The sequence below is a fragment of the Myotis yumanensis genome, unplaced genomic scaffold, assembly GCF_028538775.1.
Source record: "Myotis yumanensis isolate MYYU_CA2020_CCGP unplaced genomic scaffold, mMyoYum1.0.hap1 SCAF_3, whole genome shotgun sequence".
Taxonomy (NCBI): Eukaryota; Metazoa; Chordata; class Mammalia; order Chiroptera; family Vespertilionidae; genus Myotis; species Myotis yumanensis.
The window spans coordinates 193565065-193581251 of NW_027223754.1; the positions used below are offsets into that span (position 1 = coordinate 193565065).

A 16187-nucleotide genomic window follows, 5' to 3' on the forward strand; every position below is an offset into this window, starting at 1 on the left:
AGATAGGCGAAACAAGTATACAAGACGAGTGTGGATGGGAGAGTTGGAAGGGGTCGACCTCAGCGAACGTACCTCAATCAGATTGAGGACGTTTTTAGCAAAGGCCAGCTTAGGAGTACCCTAATTAAGTTAATAACAATGTACCTACCTATATAGTTTAAGTTTAAAAAATTTGGCTCTCAAAAGAAATTTCAATCGTTGTACTGTTGATTATTGGCTCTGTTGACTAATGAGTTTGCCGACCACTGCCCTAAACAAAGACGTTCACTCTCTTAGGCTCTTGGGATCTTGTTGCTCGGGGCACATGCTCCTGTATTGCCCACATGGCCCATGGCCATGCAGACCCCCACATAAATGGACTAATGGACTACAAGTAGCCTGATACTGAACTAGACTCAGCTGCAACATGAAACAAAAACTCTGAACACTGGCTTTGCCCTTAGGCTTACTGAAACCCCAGCTACACTTCTTCTATAACTGGACTAAGGGAAATGGAACTTTGAAAACCCAGGGAGGTAATTCCAGGCGAATAAAAATCACTCATCCTCCTGTGCGAGTTTTAGAAAATTCTTTTTCTCGAGATACTATAAGGACCCCACTCTTAGCACCCAGTGGGGAAGAGGATACCCCAATTTCTCCGATAACAGATGGAGGTAAAATAATTTTATTTATTTTTGTGTTTACAATCATGGTGGTGTCATCGCTTCCTTTTAATCTACTGTTTAAATGCAGAGATATGCAGTTCCGCAGGGATGGGGGTGTCCACCTCGCATGAAGGGGGCTTGGATGATTCCAAAGGAGGGAGCCCTCATAAACTCAGTCTGCAAAGGGGCCCATGTGGCTGAGTTGGGGGTCCCGTGGACCCACTGTACAAGTGGAGTTTCCTGGATGAAATTCTATATAAAACATAATGTTTTCTTTAAATGATAAGTTATAAAAAATGTTAATCTGAAGTTTACTTATCATTGAAAATTTTCTCCCACCTCTAAGTTCTTCTAGCTGGGATAAAATAAAATTAAACAGGAGACAATGTCCAAAATTTGTTGAGGATGTACATGCGAGGGTGCCATAAGATGTGAGACCCAAAGAAGCGTTAGGCAGCTGAGGTTTATTATGCACCCCCCCCTTTTTTTTAACTGGAGGGAAGGGAACAGCCTAGGCACCATTTAAAAAAAATACATGTTTTTAAAAATTGATTTGAGAGAGAGAGAGAGGGAGAGAGAAACATTGATATGAGAGAGAAACATGGATCAATTGCCTTGCATATGCACGGAGGATCAAACCTGCAACCTAGGTAGGTATGTACCCTGATTGGAAATTGAACCAGTGACCACAGGGCGATGCTCCAACCAATAGAGCAACACCGGCCAGGGCTTCTATGTCATTTTGGACAAAGAAGAATGGGGGCGGGGCCTGGTATTTCAAAGTAAAAGTAGGCAGTGCACAGGTAGTCAAGAAAGCAAATATGTGGTAAACAAATTATTGCCAGGCTACCCAGAAACAATGGGACACAGAGGGAAGGGCAACAAACAGGCTTCGCTGGCTTTCTCCCTGTTCGCCAATTTTAGTTTATCTTATAATTCTTTAACCAGGTTTTCCTCTCTGAATTCCTTTAGGCAGGTAAGGGGGAGGGTAAAAAATTCTTTCTGCTGAGTCTTTTGTTTCTTAATAACCAGCTTAAAATCAATATCCCAAGAAGCATATTTTGGGCTGCGAAAATTTGGTCCTGCTCAAAAGCCAATGGTACCACAGCATTTGTTTCGATTTAGAAGTTAGACCAACAAAATATTTTTCATGGGAGGGATGTTTTATCACTGATGTTTAGAATTGCTGGTCAAGGTGATAACAAGGAGCAGCAGCCCGTGGTCGATTAAAATTCTGTGTAGACAACCTACTGCGAGCCCTTGGTGTGGGGGAGGAGGGGCAGTCTCCACTACCCTGCTCTTGCACAGGGTTGGTAAGAGTTCTACCTTTCTTTCATAAAGTGGCAGCGCTGTGGAGCGTGCCAGCAGGCAGGTGGGACAAGAGAACAGGAAGATGCCTTGACTGCAGGCAGGAATATTTTAGGGAGAAGGTAATGGTGGAAATCGATTGCTTTCCAACTGCAGAGAACTCCTGGTGGCTTTAAGGACCTGTTTTGTGGCACAATCCACAGCTCCTCTTCTACGTGCTCCTGTCTCCCTCCTGCTGTCAGGAATGCAGATACTGCCATCCTAGACTGTGAGACTGAGAGAGTCACTGGAGGGCTGGCAGAGTGGGAAGGAGCCTGGATACCAAGGATTCCAGGGAGATGCAAGGCCTCCTGCACGCCCCACCCTGGGGATCGAACCCACAACCCGGGCAAGTGCCCTGACCTGGAATCAAACCCTGACCTCCTGGTTCATAGGTCACGCTCAACCACTGAGCCATGCCGGCTGGACAAGATTCCATCATTTATGGGGTTGCTGACACTTCCCGGTGTCAGAGAAGGACCTGACATTCAAAGGGCCTAAGACCTAAAGGACAAAAAGGTGTTTTCTAAGTAAAAAGAAGAAGGAGGAGAATTTCAGGGAACTGGAAGCTCAAGTAGGAAAGTCAAGAGCCAAGAGACAACATGGTGAGTTTGTGAAATGCAAAGAAGCTCAGGATGGGGAACTCAGTTCAAGTGAGGCTTGGGGTCTTGAGAAGGAACTCCAGGAGAATGGTAGATAATTTCCCTGTGCTCATTGGTATTACCTAATATCACAATCCATGAGCTCTACTGTTCTAGGAGGTGCTCAGAGGCCAAACCAGGAAATCCAAGGCCCTGCCCTCCCAGGGTTGTCCCAGGTAACTTCTATTGTTAAAGAATCCTGTTTATTACCATTTGACTCATAGACACCTGTCGTTTCTATGGTTGCCACCAACAATGAGGCATAAATCCGTTCCTAGAGGGTGGGTCTGCAGGGCAGGGCTGTCCTCTCCCTTTTCTGGATCAAAACCCTGCAAAGCTTCCCAGCTATAGCAGAGGTGATTGGGAGAGTCTTTGTGTGTGAATGTCAAATGTGGGTTTCCTTGGGATGGGATGAGATAGAGGCTGCAGCAAGGAGCTGAGTGGGGTTAGGGAACAGATCTGTGCAGATGGGCCTAGGTGTATGTGCCGTGTGTGAGAAAGAGCTATGCAGCTTCAAGCTGATCAGAAGCCCCACTCCATCAAAATAATTATGAAAGGAGCCCAGGAGATGGAGGGAGGGAGGGAGGAAGGGAGAGAGAGAGAGAGAGAGAGAGAGAGAGAGAGAGAGAGAGAGAGAACCTAGAGCAAGATAGAGATAGAGATACCTGGCCACTTTCTTCACCAGGAACAAGCAGGGTTTGTTCCCCAAGAAGGTGGTGGGGGTAACAGACAAAGCCAGTGGTGGGTGGTGGGGGGAGAACAGGCTGATAACTGGTAGGGACATACACAAAGGAATGAAAAGAAAGGAAAGCCAAAGGGACAGGTGGCTTTTTAAAAGATGATCTCATCTCATACATTTGCTCGAAGGCTTACAAAGGTTACAAAGCACTTGTGTATCCATTTTTTTCATTTGCTTTCATGAAAGCTCTGTGGGGAATCCAGGAGAGGAAATGGCAATCTATTCTATAATGGGGAGACGAAGACTTATGAAGTTGATTAACATGGCCAAGGTGAAACACAAAACTAGAACCTAGACTTCCCGGCTCACAGTCCAGTGCGCTTTCTAAATCTACTACTTTCTCCTAAACTTTGGCATCCAAATACCTTTAAAAAATTATTATTATTATTATTAATCCTTGCCCAAGGATATGTATTTTTTATTTTAGAGAGAGAGAAAGGGAGAGAGAGAGAGAGAGAGAGAGAGAGAGAGAGAGAGAGAAAGAAACAGGGATTGCTTGCCTCCCTTACAGGCCCCAACTGGGGATCAAACCCACAACTAGGTGTGTGCCCTGATTGGGAATCAAACCTACCACCATGCTCAACTGAGTCACCCTGCCAGGGCTCAGTTGCATTTTTTATACATCAGCACTCAATAATTTGAAAGTGAAAAAGGAAAACAATACTATTTATAATAATATCAAAAAGAATAAAATACTTATGGATAAGTTTAACCAAAGAAGTACAAGACTTATACACTGTGAAACATAGGTGAAAAAAATTAAAGAAGGCTTAAATAAGTCTAAGGACATCTGTGTTCATTGTCTGGAAAACAATATTCTTAAGATGGCAATAGTCATCAAATTGGCCTACAGATTCAATGCAATCTCTATCAAAACTGCTTTTATCTATATATATAAAAAGCTAATATGTAAAGTGTCCCCTCGGGAGTTCAACTGAAAGACTGGGAGTTTGATTGCTTGTTATAATGTGCACTGACCACCAGGGGGCAGCGCGGAATAAAGGAGGGCCCTGATCCCCAGCCAGGCCTAGGGACCCTACCCGTGCATGAATTTCATGCACTGGGCCTCTAGTATTTTATAAAGGGACAAACATCCTAAATTTCATATGGAATGGCAAGAAACCAAAAGTAACCAAAATAATCTTGAAAACACACACAACACACACACACACACACACACACACACACACACACACAACAAAGCTGGAGGGCTAATACTTCCCAATTTAAAAACTCACTACAAACTACAGTAATCAAGATAGTGTGTTACTGGCATAAAGACAGACAGATCAATGGAATAGATTTGAGAGTCCAGAAATAAACCCATATATAAAGTCAATTAATTTTTGACAAGACCATTCAATAGGGAGGGAACAGCTTTTTCAACAAATGATGGTGGGACAACTGGATATCCACAAATAAAAGAATGAATTTGGACTCTTACTTCATATCATATAAAAAACTTAAAAATAGATAAAAGACCTATATGTAAGAGCTAAAAGTAAAACTTTTAAGAAGAAACACAGGTGAAAATCTGCATGATCTTGGATTAGGCAGTGGTTTATTAGATATGACACCAAAAGCACAAACAATCAAAGAAAAAATAAATATGTCTCCATGCCAGACTTCATGGGTTGAATGACACTAACAAGAAAGTGAAAAGACAACCCACAGAATGGGAGAAAATATTTACAAATCATATATCTAATAAGGTTCTGGTATCCAGAATATATACAGAACTGTCCATAACAGCCATAAAAAGACAACAATTCAAAATTGGGCAAAGGATTTGAATAGACATTTCTTCAAAGAAGATATACAAATGGCCAATAAACACATGAAAAGAAGCTCCGCACCATTAGTTATTAGGAAAATGCAAATCAAAACCATAATGGAATATCACTTCACACCCACGAAGATAGCTATAATAGTTTAAAAAAGGAAAATAAGTGGTGAGAATGTAGAGAAGTTGAAACTCTCACACATTGCTGGTTGGAATGTAAAATGGTACAGTTGCTGTGGAAAATAGTTTGACAGTTCCTCAGAAGATTAAGAGAAAATATTTGAGGACATTGAAAACATATGTTCACAGAATAACTTGCACATGAATGTCCATAGCAGCCTTATTCACAATAGCCAAAAAGTAGAAACAGCCCAAATGTCCACCAAGTGATGAATAAACAAAATACAGTAAATCCACATAATGGAATATTATCCCGTCATAAAGGGGAATGAAGAACTGATACAGGATCCAACATGGATAAACCTTGAAAATATTGTACTAAATGAAAGGAGCCAGCCACAAAAGGCCACCTATTCTATGATTCCACTGTTATAAAATGTCTAGAACAGGCAAATCTATAGAGACAGAAATCAGCTTAGCAGTTACCAGGGGATTGGGGAGAGAGAAAATTTGGACGAATTTTCTAATAAGTACAAAATTTCTTTTTGGAGTGATAAAAATATTCTGGAATTAGGTATTGATGATGGTTACACAACATAGTGAAAAAATTAAAAACCTCTGTAGGGTACACTTTAAAATGGTGAATTTTATGTATGTGAATTATATCTCAATAAAAATGTTAAAGCAAAACAATTTATGTGAACACCTTTGCCCTCTAGAGTCAGCAGATTTCCTAGGGTTGGGAAGGAGGAAGTAGTTTCTTGTATTCACTGCCCATTTCTTCATGAACATGTTGAAAAGAATGTATCCTTAGTGACTGCAGTTTGAATCATGATGACGATGTGTTTGATTTCCGCACCACTGAATTGGGCTCAGGAGGCATTTTGAGGGCTGTTGGTGGTTCTCTGTGAATTAAACAGTGTTAAACTGGCATTGATGCGATGGTAACAATAACAGGTAACTTTGAGTACGCCAGACATTGTCCTAAGAACGTTGCATCTATTTCTTCACTAATCTTTACCACAACTGTATGAAATGGGCATTATTATTACTTTTAGAGGCCTGGTGCATGGATTCGTGCACCAGTGGGGTCCGTCAGCCTGGCCTGTGCCCTCTCGAAATCCGGGACCCCTCGGGGGATGTCGGACTGCTGGTTTTGGCCTGATTGCCACAGGGATGGAGTAGTGTACGAAGTGGCAGGTGGCCGGGGAGAAGCCTGAGCCTGGGCCAGGTGCAGCACCACTCCCGCTCATCCCAGCCCCTCTGCACCTGCTGCCACTCGGTAGCACTGCCACGGAGGTGGGAGAGGCTCATGCAGCTGCAGTTGCTCTTGCCAGCTGTGAGCCTGGCTTCTGGCACCCATTGGTCAGCTGAGTGGTGCTCCTGCTGTTGGAGTGCACTGACTACCAGGGGGCAGCTCCTGCGTTTTCATTCATTCAACACACTCCCTGGTGGTCAGTGTGTGTCATAGCCACCAGTCGACTGGTCTTTCGGTCGTTCGGTCATTCGGTCACTTAGACTTTTATATATATACTGGTGGCCCGGTGCACAAAATTCGTGCACGGGGGGTGGGGGGGTGGGGGGTTGTCTCTCAGCCCGGCCTGCACCCTCTCCAATCTGGGACTCTTTGAGTCCCACCAGGGATTATATATATATAATCAGCATCATCATTCCCAATTTTCAGAAGGAAAACTGAAGCAAAGAGAGGCACAGCCTCTTGTGTTAAAATGTCAACTCCCTGCCTTCTTGCTCCCAACACCAGTGTCCAGCTGCACTGATTCTGGTGTGTCTTTTTCATTCACAAATGAATCTCCAGTAACACAAATGTTTTCCCCAGTCATAGGGAACTTTAGAGAGAGGGGAACAAAGAGTCAACAACTTCTTTGCCATCAGGTATACCTTCCCCTTTTAAAGGCTACTTCACAGTCTGTCAGTCAGGATTTTAGCCAACCATAACGAGAACCGAACGCTACAGGCACACACGATGGTGACTGCTCTTCACGTTGTTTGCCATGTTTGTGTGACATCCAGCAGTGGCACTTGATAAAACTGCTTCCTCCCTAAGTGTTTGTGCCACCGACTTCACAGCTGGCCTGCCCAGCTTCTCTTATTGTGCAAGTGTCTTGTACCTGTATTTGTTCTGAGGAGCGTGTCCAACTTTAAGTGCTGTGCTATATGCTTGGTGCCCTTCTCTGTCTTTAACACAAAATTAAATTTTTATCCTGGGAAATTTTATTTGCCGCTTATTCTGGAAAAAATCAGTAGGCTTTGACTATAACCAATACGGAAGCTTTGATGAATTTAAGGCATATTTTGACATTTCACAGTTGATATACATTTGAGGATAAGAGGCGAATAGTCAATAAAACCCAGGTTCCAGATAATCTTGGTGGCAGTTCCTGTCTGCAGCCTCTTGTTGTTGTTCTTCTTCTTCTTTAAAAAAATCTTTATTATTGAAAGCATTACATATGTCCCTCCCACCTCCCCTCCCTTGGTCCCTTATAGCCCGCTCTCCCGCCCCCTCCAGGCCTTCACCACCCTATTGTCTGTGTCCATGGGTTATGTATGCATATACGCATACAAGTTCTTTGGTTGATCTCTCCCCACCACCTCCCTGGGCTCCCCACCCACCCCTACCTTCCCTCTGAGATTAGACAGTCTGTTCCATGCTTCTGTGTCTCTGGATCTATTTTGTTCAACAGTTTAATTTTGTTAATTAGATTCCACATATGAGTGAAATCATGAGATACTCGTCTTTCTCTCATTGGCTTATTTCGCTTAGCATAATACTCTCCAGGCTTCTTCTTAAAAAACAAAAACGTTTTGACTTTAGAGAGAGAGGAAGGAAGAGGGAGAGAAAGAAACATCGATTTGAGAAGCATGGATGGGCTGCCTCCTGTCTGCCCCCTGCTGGTGCATGGGAAGATGCTCAACCAACTGAGCCACACTGTGAAGGCTGCAGCTTCTTTTTGCTCTTGTGCAAAATGATCAGTCTTACATCTTCTTTTGTCCCAGCACATACAGACATATTAATTATATTCCCACTGAAATTCTGTTCACTGTTTATGGATGACGTTGTTCTGAGTTGTCAGGTCTACACTACTATCTTCCTCGCTACTTGAGTCAATAAAGCACATTTAAGCCACTAATGACTTTTTGTGACTTGGTGACACATAAAGCACATTTTAAAATATAAACAAAAATATGCATATGATAGGAAAATAAAATTAGCCAAGGTAAATGCCCCTTGTGATTAAAGCAGTTCCGAAAACTCTAAGGTTGTAATAATTACTGGGAATGCAATAATTATTAACATAATGAGATGTTTGTGACAGCCATAATCAATGCCATATTTCAAATTTGTGAAAGAGAGGGAAAAACATCTTCGATCACTTTTTCCCCTGAAACTACCCCCTGAAATTACCAGTCTTACCCGAGGACCTAGTGATAAAACTGTCCTTGGAAGCATTTCACTGCTCCAAGAGAATTTAAATGCCTAAGATGTGGGCTTTGGAGAAGATGTTTAAGAACATAGGTGGACAGAGGCCTCTGAAGTGTTGAGGGGGAGACTGAGAGTGGACCCTGGAGCACTTCCCCACAGAATGCTATTTCCTCCTCTGGCCTGGGTGTCCTATGCGATAGTTAAAGCCCACCACCAGGGGGCACTGTAGAACTGAGGATGCCTGCTTTGGACCAGTGGGTCTAGTTAGAGTTCTTTCCTCCAGGCATTCTTGAACACTACCCAACCCTCAGGTCTTCCGTCATTTTAATTTTGTTTTTCTCTGCTATATTCAGGATTCTTAACTTGATATTATGGTCAGGCTTCTGATGGTCAGTGAACACTAGCTGCATTTTTCTATCTAGAAAAAGGTTTTATATTTTAAATCAAACTTTCTAAGTGATTTGTGACCTCCCCATCCCCCAAAGCAATAGTATCCCCTGAAGTGTAGAATGTAATGTATCCCCTTGAAGGTGTAGAACATAGTGCTGTTAGGTACTAAGCTGCTGACATCTACCTACCAGTAGCAAGCACTTCATATGTTATTTCACATAATAACTCCCCAAACTACCTTGCAAGATATTCCATTCCCTTTGAACCCGAAGTTCAAGTGCTTTATTCCAGGTCACATGGCTATTAAGAGTCTGGGATTTAGTTCCAGGAATGGCTGACCCTCACTGCTCTGTTACTACACAGAGAAAAAAATGAGAGACTCATTCACTCCTTAGCAAAGATGTATGAGAGGCTGTGTGGGTCCAGCCATGTGAGGAGAACACACAACTTTGTTTCCTGCCTTTTTGGAGCTTAGCACCTGGAGGTGGTGGCTGTGGTGGTCATGTTAATGGGACACAGTCAGTAAACAAATAATTATGCAACTGCAAATTGCGAAAAGTGCCCTGCAGGAAATAAACAGAGGATAACAACATAGAAAAATGGGGAAATCTACAGATAGGTTGGCAAGGGAAGGCCTATCTGAGGGAATAGGGTGTTAGGCCGGGGTAAAGAATGAAGGAGCCTGCAGTGGGAAGATGAGAAGATAGCACCTGGGTACACATGTCAGAGGCAGCCAGAGTGGCTGAGCAGGGCACCATGAGCAAGGGTGAGAGTGACAGGGAAACAGAAGTCAGCAGGGTTTCTAGACCAGGTAAGGAATTCAGATTTCATTTTCAGAGGAATGGGAAGCCATCATAGGGCTTAAAGCAGGGGGGAAGCTTGAGTTAATTTATGTTTTTCCATTTTATTTTTAATTGCAAAAAATCACAAAACATCAAATTTACTATCTTCATTTTTTTAAGTTTATAGGTCCGTAGTGTTCAGTACATTCACATTGTTGTGCAATCCATTTCCAGAATTCTTTTATTTTCCAAAACTAAAATGTTCTACTCACTAAACAACAATTTTCCACCCTCTCCCATCCAGGCCCTGGCAACCACCATTCTATTTTCTGTCTCTATGAATTTGACTACTCCAGATACTTACGTAAGTGGAGTTAGACAGGCTGTGTGTGTGTGTGTGTGTGAGACTGACTCATTTCATTTAGCATAATGTCCCCAAGGTTCATCCATGTTCCAGCATGTGTCAGAATTTCCTTCCTTTTTAGGGCAGAATAATATTCCATTGTATATATATATATATATCACATTTTGTTTATCCAGTCATCTGTCTATAGATACTTGGGTTGCTTCTACCTTTTGGGTATTGTGACTAATGATGCCCTGAACATGGGTGTACAAATATCTCTTCAAGTCTCTGCTTTCAATTGTCTTTTTAAAAATTTATTCCTTGTCGTTAATCTTCTTCTGTTGGTATTTTCCCGTTGATGTTTAGAAAGAGTGGAAGGGATGGAGTGAGAATGAGAGAGAAACATCATGTGAGAGAGACTGGCAGTTACAGCAGCCCTAGGGGGCGTCTTTCCTTCCTGGAGAGGTTTAGGAGCAGAATTGGCCCCTCCCCCAACCCTTTAGTTCCCTATCTTCCAATCTATTTGAGGTCTGAAAGGAGCCACCTGGTCTCTTTTGGTGTAGAGTTTCATTCATTCAACACCAATTTATTGAGCCCCAAGATATGTAGAGACTCAGTCTTCTAGGTGTTGGAGAGATATCAGTGAACAAAACAGAGAAAAAGAAACCCCTGTCCTGCCCTGGCTGTGTAGCTCAGTTGATCAGAGCATCATCCAGATACACCAAGGTTGTGGGTCTGATCCCCAGTCGGGCCACATACAAGAATCAACCAATGAATGCATCAATAAGTAATTGGTGGTTTTTTCCTCTCGCTCGCTCCCTTCCTTTCTCTCTCTTACAAATAAAAATAAAAATAAAAATCCCTGTCCCGTGGAGCTGGTTGCCTAGCAGGGGTATTTGTTTAGGTTTGTTCTAAATGCAAAAGCTACCAGCAGATTAAATTACTCATGGCTACTGGAATCTGGATGAGAAGTGAGTTAAGAGAGTGAGTCACTTTTGTTGCTTGGGGCAGGGAGACGTGGGGGGTGATGGTGGAGGGAAATGGAAAGAACCTGAGGACTGGCTGTGTGAGGCCTGAGCTGTGTGACCTTGAACAAATCATTTACTTTTCCGTTTGGTTGATCTGTAATTGGGGCGGGGGGGGGGAGTCCGGCATTCCCCGAATTGTTGTGGAATTAAATGTAAGTGTTGCCTAAATAATTAAGAGCTCTACAAATGTCCTCAAGTCATACTTAAGCTTTTATTTCCTTTTCTAAGTATGGATACATAATAGCACTTATCCAAGGCGGCTGTGTATATTAAATAAAACAATATGTATTGAGAGGCGCCAATATAACCAGAGCGTTACATTTTAACGGCACCAGGGCAATCAGGAAGGTCAGAAGGGGGAGATGAAACAATCAACTTTTATGGGAGACAGCTGCAGCCAGGGAGGTTACGGGAGATGGCCGCAGCCCGGGAGTAAACTGAAAAACAACTTGATAAGAAACCAGACAGGCATTAATTCACAACGGCGCCAAGATTCCCAGAAGAATGACCCCGTTTGCTTCCCCCGTTTGCTCCCCCCGTTTGCTAGAGGAGTATATAACCTGTGCTTAAACTCTTAGTCAGGGCTGACAGCCGCTGCTCTGCTGCGTTCAGAGTAAGCTGTAAGCCCCAACATGTTGGAAACTAAATAAACCCTTTGCCTTTTGCATGAGAAGCGTCTCTTGGTTCTTTGTGACAGCGGCTTGCGTCCTGGGCGTTACAGTATAAGAGGCTTATCATGGCACATGTGACTGGCACATGGCACTGGGTAAACGTTGGCCACCATCATTAGTCCCCTGTTATCTCCAGTGAATTCTTGCTGTCTCAGGACCAGGCCCCACCAGGCAGGGGAAATGGGTAGTTGTACCAGACCAAGGGCTGGGAGTCAGGCTGCTGGGAGTCAGGCTGCTGGGTGCCAGGCATGGAATCCACCTGGAACTGGCATGGTGAGCAGGTGGGTGATCACTTTTAGTGCTTAGCTCCTTGAGGGTGAAGGAGGTGGAAGAAGACTGAGTCCCTAGATGAGCAAGTTTTGTGAGATTTCTAGGCATAAGTGTAGCTGGAGGAAGAGAGGATGGGACACATTATTCCTTCTGCCTGCCCCCCTGTGCTCCAAAGTCCCGCATCCATTCTTTCATTTAGTTCATTAAAAAAAATGTTTTTATTGATTTTAGAGAGAGAGGATGGAGATAGATGAGAGAGCTGCCTCCTGCACCCCAGGGATCGAGTGGGAAACCCGGGCATGTGCCCTGACCCAGGAATCCATTCTGAGACCTTTCGGTGCCTGGGAGGACACTCAACAACTGAGCCATAGCGGACAGAGCTCATTTCGTACTGTTTGTTGAGGAGTGTATGAAAATACTTGCTTAACGTTGGGAATGGTGTGGAGAATTCACGTCCCAGGTGGGGACAGAGGTAGCAGGTTAGGCCGCTGATTGGCTCCAGGGAGCTAAGGGGTATTTCTAGTCTTTCCTCTTGGAGGCTGGCGTGGGTGGGGAGGCCGTGCCAATGTCCAGCTCCAAACTGGCCTTGGGTTGGGGTCCCCAGGAAAAGGCCAGGAAACTCATCTTTTAAAAAATGCTCACATCTACAAGAAAATGGAAAAGTACTACAGGGAACTCCATGTAGTTTCCCCCTAGATTCCCTCACTGTCGGCATCTTGCTGGTCTCAGAGGCCGGTAAAGAGCAGAGCGAGGGTCTGAGCGCGCAGAGGCGTTGGAAGCCCAGAGGGTGCGGGGACTCAGGGGCAGCGGGGCCGGGGCGCCTGGCTGCGCTTCCAGGTGGCCGCGAGGGGGCGCCGCGGACCGGCCCGGGCGGGACGGGTGGGACGGGCGGGACAGTGGCCACTTTGTGGGGCCGAGCTTCCCGGGTGACTCACTGAGTTGGTGGGAGGATGAGTCAGCCCTGGTCCGTTTCCTGCGCCCAACGTTGTTCGCCCCCACCCCCCCTGCGGCGGCCCCCGGGCGCCCGCCCAGAGCTGACCCTTGGGAGCGTCCTCGGCCCGGCCCCTCGGGGCCTCACTGTCGCCCCTGTCCAGGGCCGCGGGCTTTCCGGGAACCCGGGCTCGGCCTGCCTCCCGCTGCGCTCGGAGCGGCCAGTGGCTCCCGCGGCGTTCGCTCCTGGCCGGGTGGCTTGCATTTCCTTTTCTGGGGCCAGGGCCAGGCCTCTCCCCGGAATCCCAGGGCGGCTGCGCTCCCGGGGTTCCCTTTCTTGCAGGAGACAAAGGTCCCTCTGGGCGAGATCAGAGGGGGTGTGTGTGTGCGTAGCCAGGCGCGGCCCCGCGGGGAGGCTCTGGGCTGGGCCAGGGTGGCACTCCCTGCGGGCCGGGGAGGGGTCCCCCACCCTCCCTTCGGGACTTGCATCTCTCCAGAACCGGCTCAGGACCCCGCCTGGGCCTGGGCTGGGATCCGCGGACTTCTCCGTGCCAGGGCTGGGCTGTGGTGGCGCCGAGGGAAGCATGCCCCTGCCAAAACCACTGGGAGAGAGCCTGCTCTGTTTTTGGGTGTGGCGGGGTGTTTTCGCCTCTTCTCAGAGTAAATCCGAAGGAACAGGAACCCCTGCGTCCTAAATGCAGGTTGGAGAAGGTGCCCAGAGAGGACTTGGCTCAAACCATGCAGTGTTCAAGTTCAAGTTTCGAGAGACGATGCCGAGCTCTTGCTTGGTGGGTCCAGCCCAGGGAGGGACTTGACCTGTGTCCAAAGGCTTCAGGGAGGAGCCCGGAGCTCCTGGGTGCCGGCCTCCCACTCACAAGGTGCATGGAAAGTACCTAAAATAGTGCCTGGCACGCAGTCAGGTGTGTGTGTGTGATATTAACTAATCTTTATAGGGCACTTATGGAGTGCCGAGTATTGTTCCAAGTGCTCTTCGTGTATTAATTACCTCATTTGATCCTCACAACTACACTAAGACAAATACTATTATCATCCCCATATGGCAGCTGAAGAAACAGCTGCTCAGAGAAGTTAGGTAACTTGCACAGGATCACACAGCTAGGATGTATAGGAAGTAAAGTCAGACTCCCCCCCCCCCCCCACCCCCTCCCTGACTTCAAGTATTGGTGGAGTCTAGTGTTAAAGACCAACATTAAACCAAGTAAATCTGAAGACCTACTTGGCTCTATTGAGGGACTCATGAATCTAGCAGCCATAGAAGGGCACTCTGAGGAGTTATACAAAACGGATGGGCAGAAAGGGGGTGGGACAAGAAAGTTACGAGTTGGGGGCGGGAAAAAATAAAAAATAAAAAAAGAAAGTTACGAGTGGATTATTTCAGGCCAAGTCATCATCCCTTAGGAGAAGGCAGGAGGGGGGACTTATCAGTCAGGTTACCTGACTAATGCTGACCAGGAAATTCCAGACTGACTGGTTTAAAATTCCACTCCTGGGAGAGGCTGGAGCAGCAGTTAGGTCAGGTGTTAAGTCGTGCTGGGGCTTAGCAAAAGTGACTCCATTTTGGGTCTGTTGTTTCCTGGTAGCACCAGGAATATACTGGAAGTGGTCTGCATCCTCAGGGAGTCTGAAGAGCAGTGTTATTCCCAGCTCTGGGGGAGGAGGCCTTGCTGGCTCTGCTACTGCAGTGCCCTAACCTCTGTAGTTTTTCCTCGGGTCCTTGTTGAAAATTCCTTAACTTGGGCCACAGTGCCAGGAGAGAATCGCCGAGAGCGACTTTGGTTACCTTGCTAGTTATCTCTATGGCCCCAGGACCTAGCCCCCACTATTCCCCCTTGCTGGTTTGGTAGACTATCCTTGCCGCTTTAGAGAAAGTTACCGTTAGCAAAGTTTCCCAAATACCTTTCAACAGAGTGAGGTGGACTTGGGGTTCATTAGAATCACTTGGGGAGCATTTGTTAAACACAAAGATTCCCAGCCCATTGGAGAGTAATGATTCTCAACCTTGATTGTACATTGAAACTGTGGGGCTACAAAAAAAACCCCAACACAACAATTTCCCTCCCACCTTCTAAGTTGGGCTAATAATCAAATTAACAAGAGATAGATTAACAGGAGAAAATGTCCAAAACTTGTTATGGCTATTCATCTAGGGCAGTGGTCGGCAAACTGCGGCTCTCGAGCCACATGAGGCTCTTTGGCCCCTTGAGTGTGGCTCTTCCGCAAAATACCACATGCGGGCGCGCACGTACAGTACGATTGAAACTTCGTGGCCCATGCGCAGAAGTCGGTATTTTGTGGAAGAGCCACACTCAAGGGGCCAAAGAGCCTCATGTGGCTCGCGAGCCACAGTTTGCCGACCATTGATCTAGAGTGTCATAAGATATGAGATTCAAGCACACACTGGGCAGAGGTTTATATGCCATTTTGGACAGAGGACAAGGCTGGCAGGGGTCTGGGATTTCCAAGGGAAAGCAGGCAGTTCACAGGCAGATGAGAAAGAGCAAGCATGTGGCAAATAAATTCTTTCTGGGCCACCCAGAAACAATGGGACACAGAGAGGAATCTAGCACACAGATGTTTGCTTGCATCCTCCTTGTCCAGCCACACATAATTCAAATGTGCTAAGTGAGTATGCTGATTCCCTTTCTGAAGCAGGTTCTTCTATCTGAATTTCTTTAAAAAATATTTTTATTGATTTTAGAGAGAGAGGAAGGGAGAAGAAGAGAAACATCGATGTGAGAGGGAAACATCTACCAACTGCCTCTTGCACACTCCCTACCAGGAATCAAGCGCCCAACCTGGGCATGTGCCCTGCCCAGGAATCAAACTGGCAACCTTTTGGTGCATGGGATGACACCCAACAAACTGAGCCACAAGGCCAGGGCTGAATTCCTTTTTTTTAAGGGGGAGGGGCAAAGGTTTTTCCTGAGTCTTTTGTTTCTTAGTGACCAGCTTAAAATCAGTATCCCAAAAGGCATATTTTGGGGTGGCAAAACTTTGGTCCCCTTCAATACCCAGTGGACTTGAAGAAAATGC

General features: G+C 45.7%; 1 long non-coding RNA gene across 1 annotated transcript in view; it reads left to right on the top strand.

Annotated features, from left to right (window-relative positions):
* The first annotated feature begins 2543 nt into the window (after positions 1-2543).
* The window catches only part of LOC139007417 (uncharacterized), a 65633-nt gene continuing 51989 nt past the window's right edge, over positions 2544-16187 (top strand). Inside the window, exons 1-2 of the long non-coding RNA XR_011470850.1 lie at positions 2544-2596; positions 10193-10252. This is a non-coding gene — a long non-coding RNA (uncharacterized lncRNA). The remainder of the gene's footprint in view (positions 2597-10192; positions 10253-16187) is intronic.